This window comes from Rhincodon typus, chromosome 8 (assembly GCF_021869965.1).
Source record: "Rhincodon typus isolate 14 chromosome 8, sRhiTyp1.1, whole genome shotgun sequence".
Lineage (NCBI taxonomy): Eukaryota > Metazoa > Chordata > Chondrichthyes > Orectolobiformes > Rhincodontidae > Rhincodon > Rhincodon typus.
This window is the reverse complement of record NC_063339.1, coordinates 2,450,645-2,458,240: the sequence shown is the minus strand read 5'-3', so window position 1 is coordinate 2,458,240 and position 7,596 is coordinate 2,450,645. Positions and strand designations below refer to the sequence as shown.

The 7,596-nt window shown below is 43.6% G+C and overlaps 1 protein-coding gene across 1 annotated transcript in view; it reads left to right on the top strand.

The window, feature by feature from the left end:
- Positions 1-7,596, top strand: part of esr2a (estrogen receptor 2a) — a gene marked incomplete at its 3' end in the record, with an annotated part of 178,668 nt that overhangs the window by 69,014 nt on the left and 102,058 nt on the right.

The window sequence follows — 7,596 nt, the reverse complement described above, 5'->3', positions numbered from 1 at the left end:
TGTCTCTGAGTGAGAGAGAGAGAGATTGTGTGGTGTGTGTGTGTGTGCGTGTGTCTATGTACGATTGTGGGTCTCGGTGAGTGAGAGGGAGAGTGTGTGTGTCGGTGTGTGTGTGTTTGTCTATGTCAGTGAAAGAGTGTATGTGTGTTTTTGTGTGAACTGAGACTGCAATTTATTTAAGCTATGGGGCAGGATTAGGCCATTCAGGCCATCAAAATCTGCTCCACCATTCAATTATGGCAGATATGCTCCTCACCCCCATTTTCCTGCCTCCCTCCCATAACCCTTCAACCCCTTACCCATTAAAAATCTGTCTAACTCCTCCTTAAATTTACCCACTCTCCCAGCATCCACCGCACTTTGGGGTAGTGAATTCCACAGATTCACAACCCTTTGGGAGAAGTAGTTTCTCCTCAACTCTGTTTTAAATTTGCTACCCCTTATCCTGAGACTATGACCCCTTGTCCTAGAATGCCCCACAAGGACGAAGCATCCGCTCCACGTCTGTTTTATCTATACCTTTTATCATCTTGAATACCTCAATTTAATCTCTCCCTCATTCTTCTAAATTCCAGAGAGTGTAGGCCTAAACTATTCAATCTCTCTTCATACGACAAACCCTTCATCTCTGGGATCAATCTGGTGAACCTCCTCTGAACTGCCTCCAGTGGCACTACATCTTTCCTCAAATAATGGGACCAAAACTGCGCACAATACTCTAGGTGCGGTCTCACCAATGCCATGTATAGTTGCAACAATATTTCCTTACCTTTATATTCTATTCCTTTAGCTATCAAAGCTAACATTCTATTCACTTTCTTTATTATCTACTGTACCTGCATACTAGGTTTCTGTGGCTCATGAACAAGGACACCCAGATCCCTCTGCACCGAAGCACCCTGAAGTTTTTCCCCTTTTAGATAATAGCTCGCCTTCCTATTTTTCAGACTAAAATGCATGACCTCACACTTATCCACATTAAACTCCATCTGTCACATTTTGGCCCAGTCTCCTAACCGATCTATATCTATTTGTAATGTTCTTATTTCCTCATTGCAGCTTACCATCCTGACTGTTTCTGTGTCATCACAAATTTGGCAATAGAGCCTTCTATCCCTGAATGTAGATTGTAAATTGCTGGGGTCCAAGGGCCAATCCCTGTGACACCCCACTAGTTACTTCTTGTCACCCAGAAAAAAACCCATTTATCCCGACTCTATCTTCTGTCCATCAGCCAGTCACCAAGCTAATGATTTACCCCAATCCCATATGATCCAACCTTGTGAATTAATCTTTTGTGTAGCACCTTATCAAACACCTTCTGGAAGTCCAGATATATTACATCTACGGGATCCCCATTATCCACTCTGCTTGTTACATCTTCAAAAAATTCTAGCAAATTAATCAAACACGATTTGCCCTTCTGTTAATACCCTAGGATGTAGGCCATCAGGCCGGGGAACTTGTCTGCCCTCAATCCTAAGAGTTTGCTGAGTACCTTTTCCCTATCGATGTTGATTGTTCTAAGTTCTACCCTTTCTATTGCCTCTGACGTGCCCGTTCCAATAGGAATGGTAGTATTGTCCTCCACTGTAAAAACTGAGGCAAAGCATTGATTTAGCTTCTCTGCCATTTCAGCGTTCCCTACCATTAACTCTCCAGTTTCATCTTCTAAGGGACCAACATTCACCTTAGTGACTCTCTTCCCTTTTATATCCCTACAGAAGCTTTTGCTATCCTTTTTGATATTTTGTGCTAGTTTTCTTTCATAATTTACCTTAGCCCTTTTTATTTATTTTTTAGTACCCCTTTGTTTATGTTTGAAAGTTTCCCAATCCTCCTGCCTGCCACTGACCTTGCAATATGGTATGCCTTAGTTTTTGACTTTATACTGTTCTTGACCTCCTTGTTTAGCCATGGATGCTTTTATACACCCCCCTTTACCATCTTTCTTCCTCACTGGGATATAATTTAGTTGTGAAGAATTGAGTAGCTCCTTAAACTGCCACTGCTCATCCACTGTCTTCCCTTTCAGCCTTCGTGCACAATCTACTCAGACCAAATCTGTCTTCATGCCTTTGTTTAATTTCAGAACACTACAGTGGGTCTGCACTTTCTCACCCCCAAACTGAATTTTGAATTCCATCATACTGTGGTCACTACTCCCTAGGGGATCCTTACCTATCATGTCATCAATTCATCTCTCCTCATTACACAATACCAAATCCAGAGTAGCCTGCTCCCTGGTTGGTTCCACAACACACTGCTCCAAGAAACAATCTCTAATACATGCGATGAACTCTGCCCCCAGGCTACCCTTGCCAATTTGATTCTTCCAATCTATGTGCATGTTAAAATCACCTATGATTATTGCCATAGCTTTCTTGCAATTCTCTAATATTTCCTGGTTTATGCTGTGCCCCACTGTGGAACTACTGTTTGGGACCCTGTAGATTACTTCTCTTTGCTATTTCTTATTTCCACCCAGACTGATTCTACATCTTGATCTCCTGTGCTTATGTCAATTCTCATTACAGCACTGATCCTTTCCTTCACCAGCAAAGCTACACCCCACCCCCTTTTCCTATCCCTCTGAAATGCCGAGTACCCCTTGGATATTCAATTCCCAGACCTGGTCTCCCTGTAACCATGTCTCAGTAATCGTTACCAAATCGTACCCTTTTGTTTCTATTTGTGCATTTAACTCATTGGTTTTGTTTCAAACGCTTTGTGCATTTAGATACAAAGCTTTTACATTTGTTCTGCTGGTAAATTTCCCTACTCTTTCATAAATCCTTGGTGCATAAAGACAAAAACCTGTTCTGTCCCCCACCTTTATTGTCTGGTAACCGTCCACCACATCGCTAACCTGCACTGTTACCCACTCCTTTAATTTGGGTTTTTATAATTTCCCCTACAACTGAACCTCCCATTCCCCCTCCCTCAATTTAGTTTAAAGCCCTTTGCACAACCCTAGTTATTCAATTTGTTAGGACTCTGGTCCCAGCATGATTCGGATGAAGATTGTCCCATCAGAACAGGTCCCATTTTCCCCAGTACTGGTGCCAATGTCCCATGAATTTGAACGCATTTCTCCCACACCAAACTTTAAGCCACGTGTTTACCTGATTAATCTTATTGACCCTGTGCCAATTAGCTTATCGCTCAGGTAGTAATCCAGAGATTATTACCTTTATGGTTCTGCTTTTTAACTTAGCTCCTAGCAGTTCATACTCCCTTAGCAGAACTTCTGTCCCTGTTTCATTATGTCATTGGTACCTACGTGAACCACGACAACTGGATCCTTATCCCCTCCCCCTCCCCACTCCAAGTTCCTCTGCAACCCAGAAGAGATATCCCAAACCCAAGCACCAGGTCAGCAACACAGCCTTCGGAACTCTCAGTCCTGGTCATGGAGGACAGTGTCTATGCCCCTCTTTAAGGACAAAGTTGATTGTTCATGATCCAATTGAGGGAGTTGGATTATCTTGGGAGTTTTGTGTTGGTTGGTGCGTTATTCTGTGACATTCCATGATAGAGAGTGTGATTTCAGAAGGTCATTCTCTGACAGACTTCACTGTGAATCATGTGATTTGTCCCATGTAGTTTATATCAAGGAGAGTGAAGTGGAAGTCACCAAAGTCCCAGAAAAACAGAGCTCACTCTCTCCTCCAGAACCACCTCCTCCTCCAGAATCTCCTCCTCCTCCAGAACCTTGCCCTCCTTCTGAAAAACCACATCCTCCAGAACCTCTCCTCCATTTGTTCTTGTTAGAGTGAAGGGTAAGGCTGGTAAGATTAAGGAACAATGGGTGAATAAAGATATTGAGGTTCTAGTCAAGAATAAAAGAGAATCTTATTTTTAGATACAGGCAACTTAGTTCAATTGAATCTCTTAATCAATATAAAGAGTATAGGGGCATTCTTAAGAGAGAAATCAGGAAGGCAAAGAGGGGATATGAAATACCATGGGCAGATAGGGTTGAGGATAATCCAAAGGGGTTCTATAAATACGTTAAGAGCAAGAGGGTAACTAGAGAGAGGGTTGGGCCTCTTAAAGATCAAGGAGATCATCTTTGTGTTGAACCCCAGGAGATGGGCGAGATACTAACTGAATATTTCGCGTCAGTTTTTACTGTGGAGAAAGAAGTATAGCCTAGAGAATGTAGAGAAATAAACTGTGATGTTTTAAAAACAGTTCACATTACAGAAGAGGAGGTTTGGGAGGTCTTGGAGAATGTAAAGGTGGATAAATTTCCAGGACCTGATCAAATGTATCCTCGAACATTGTGGTATGTAAGGGAGGAAATTGCAAGACACCTTGCAGAAATATTTGCATCATCTATATCTATGGGTGAGGTGCCTAATGACTGGAGGGTGACGAATGTTGTACCTTTGTTTAGGAAAGGTTGTAAGGAGAAACCAGGGAACTATAGATCTGTGAGTCTGACGTTGGTTTGTGGGTAAATTGTTGGGGGTGATTATAAAGGAGGGGATTTATGGACATTTAGAGAGACAGAAATTGATTAGGGATAGTCAGCATGGTTTAGTGCAAGGAAAATCGTGTCTCATAATTTTGATTGAGTTCTTTGTGGAAGTTACCAAAAAGGTTGATGATGGCAGAGCATTAGATGTTGTTTATTTGGATTTTAGTAAAGCCTTTGACAAGATTCCACATGGTAGACTAATTAGTAAAGTTAGGTCACAGGGGATTCAGGGTGAGCTTGCCAATTGGATACATAACTGGCTTAACGGCAGGAGACAGAGAGTGGTGGTGGAGGGTTGCTTTTTAGACTGGAGGTCTGTGACCAGAGGTGTTCCACAGGGATCGGTTCTGGGTCCTCTTTTGTTTGTCATTTATATGAATGATTTGGATGAGAATATAGAAGGCATGGTTTGTAAGTTTGCGGATGGCACCAAAATTGGTGGCTTAGTAAACAGTGAAGAAGGTTATCTCAGATTACAAAGGGCACTTGATCAAATGAGTCAATGAGTTGAAAAATGGCACATGGAGTTAAATCTAGATAAATGCGAGGTATTGCGTTTTGATACAACAAACAAGGGTAGGGCTTGTACAATAAATGGTAGGGCCTTGGGCAGTGACATAGAACAGAGGGACCTGGGGGTGCAGGTACATAATTCTTTAAAATTTGCATCACATATAGACAGGATGGTTAAAAAGGCGTTTATCACGCTTGCCTTCATTGCTCAAACCTTTGAGTATAGGAGTTGGGATATTATGTTGAGGTGGTACAAGACATTGGTGAGGCCTCTTCTGGAATACTGTGTCCACTTCTGGTCATCCAGTTATAGGAAGGACATTATTAAGCTGGAGAGGGTTCAGAAGAGATTTACCAGGATGTTGCCGGATTTGGAAGGTTTGAGTTGTAAGGAAAGGTTGAGACATTTTTCACTGGAGCATAGAAGTTTGAGGGGTGACCTGATAGAAGTTTATAAAATAATGAGAAGTATCGATAGAGTTGATGGTAGTTGACTTTTCCCTAAGATGGGGAAGTTCACAACTAGGGGGCACATTATTTAAGGTGAGAGGAGAGATTAAAAAAGAAATGAGGGTCAAATTTTTTTACACAGAGGGTGATTCGCATGTGGAATGAACTTCCTAAAGAAGTGGTGGATGTGGCTACAATGTTTAGAAGACATTTGAATAGATACATGGATAGGAAAGGTTTGGAGAGATATGGGCCAGGCTTAGTTTGGGATTATGCTCAGCATGGACTGGTTGGACCGAAGGGTCTGTTTCCGTGCTGTATGACTCTATGACTCCTCCAGAGCCGCCTCCTCCTCCTCCAGAATTTTTCCACCTCCTACAGAACTTTGTTTTCCTCGAGAACTCTCCCCGACCCCACTTCCAGGATCTCTGCATTCCTCCAGTTCTGTCTTCTTGATTGGTCCTTATTTTGATCACTTCACCATTGGTGGGAGTGCCCTCAGCAACCTTGATCTTTCAGATTCTTATCGTGACCTCTCGTGGCTGCTGGGAGGGGAGGGAAGGGCAATGGGGTGTGTGCAGCGAGAGGAGTGGGGGATTAGGTGTGGGAGGTAGATGATGAAGAGGAAAGTTTGGAGGCACGCTGGAAGCTTCCCAAGCTGACAATGGCTAACTCCATGAGGAATAGCTCAAACCGAATTTTCCAAAAAGTCTTCACTTTTCTTCAGTGAAGGATTCCTCCCCAGTGTTGCTGACAGGGTCTTTGACTGCGAGCATTCTATTTCATCCACTTTCCTTCCTCCCACTACTTCCCAGGCAATGGGGCAGACGCAAGGTCTTTGTCATTGACAAATGGTCACTCCTCCACAGATCAATCAGCTACTCATTGCTGGACAAATCTCCCTTCACAAACAGCCCCTGGTTCCAGCCCATCTACAGTAACCTCCCCCACAGCTTGAACAAGCAGCTGTGTAAACAGTACTGACAATGAGGGTCAGGTAACATCCTTCCAAAATATGTCATCATCCTTTCCCCAATCTTTGGTTTTCCCATTTCAGTCCATAATCAAAAATTCAGGTAAATAAAAACATTCAGTTGTGAGTGAATGATCTGACTCTCAGGTAGAGCAATTCACTCAGCTCACTGCCCAGATTTCCCCTCCAAGCCCCTGCAAAACCTTTTCTCTTCACATAATGAACAATTGCTTCTTGAAGTCACTCGCGTGAACCTGCCTCCCCCACACTCTCAGACAGTACATTCCCCTACCTACTTGAGTGAACCTGCCTCCCCCACACTCTCAGACAGTACATTCCCCTACCCACTTGCGTGAACCTGCCTCCCCCACACTCTCAGACAGTACATTCCAAACCCTAACCAGTTGCTGCAGGGTAAATACATCTCTGACCTGTTGTCTTCCATTGTTTTGGCTCCAATCTGGCTCCCGTTTTTCACCATTGGGAGCATTTTCCCCCTGTGTCATATGTCCCTTCTGATCCATTCTCCCCTCTCCTTCCTCCATTTCTCCAAGTCTCAGTCTCTCTGAGCTTATCAGCCAATGGACCCCTCATTCCTGTATGGAACATTACCAAATGTCACAGCATATATTCCAGGAGGAATGACCTCTCCCTGAACTCTCACCATGCCTTTTAAATGTTGTAATTGTACCAGCCTCCACCACTTCCTCTGGCAGCTCATTCCATACACGCATCACCCTCTGTGTGAAAAAGTTGCCCCTTAGGTCCCTTTTAAATCTTTCCCCTCTCACCTTAAACCTACGGCCTCCAGTTTTCGACTCCCCCACCCTGGGGAAAAGACCTTAACTAATCACCCTATCCGTGCCCCTCATGATATTATAAATCTCTATAAGGTCACCCTTCAGCTCCGACACTCCAGGGAAAATAGCCCCAGACTATTCAGTCTCTCCCTGTAGCTCAAACCCTCCAACCCTGGCAACATCCTTGTAAATCTTTTCTGAAACCTTTCAAGTTTCACAACATCCTTCCTATAGCAGGGAGACCAGAATTGAATGCAGTATTCCAAAAGTAGTCTAACCAGTGTCCTGTACAGCTGCAACATGGTCTCCCAACTGTACTGAGGGAGAGCCGCACTGTCGGAGGGTCAGCGCTGAGGGAGCGCCGCACTGTCGGA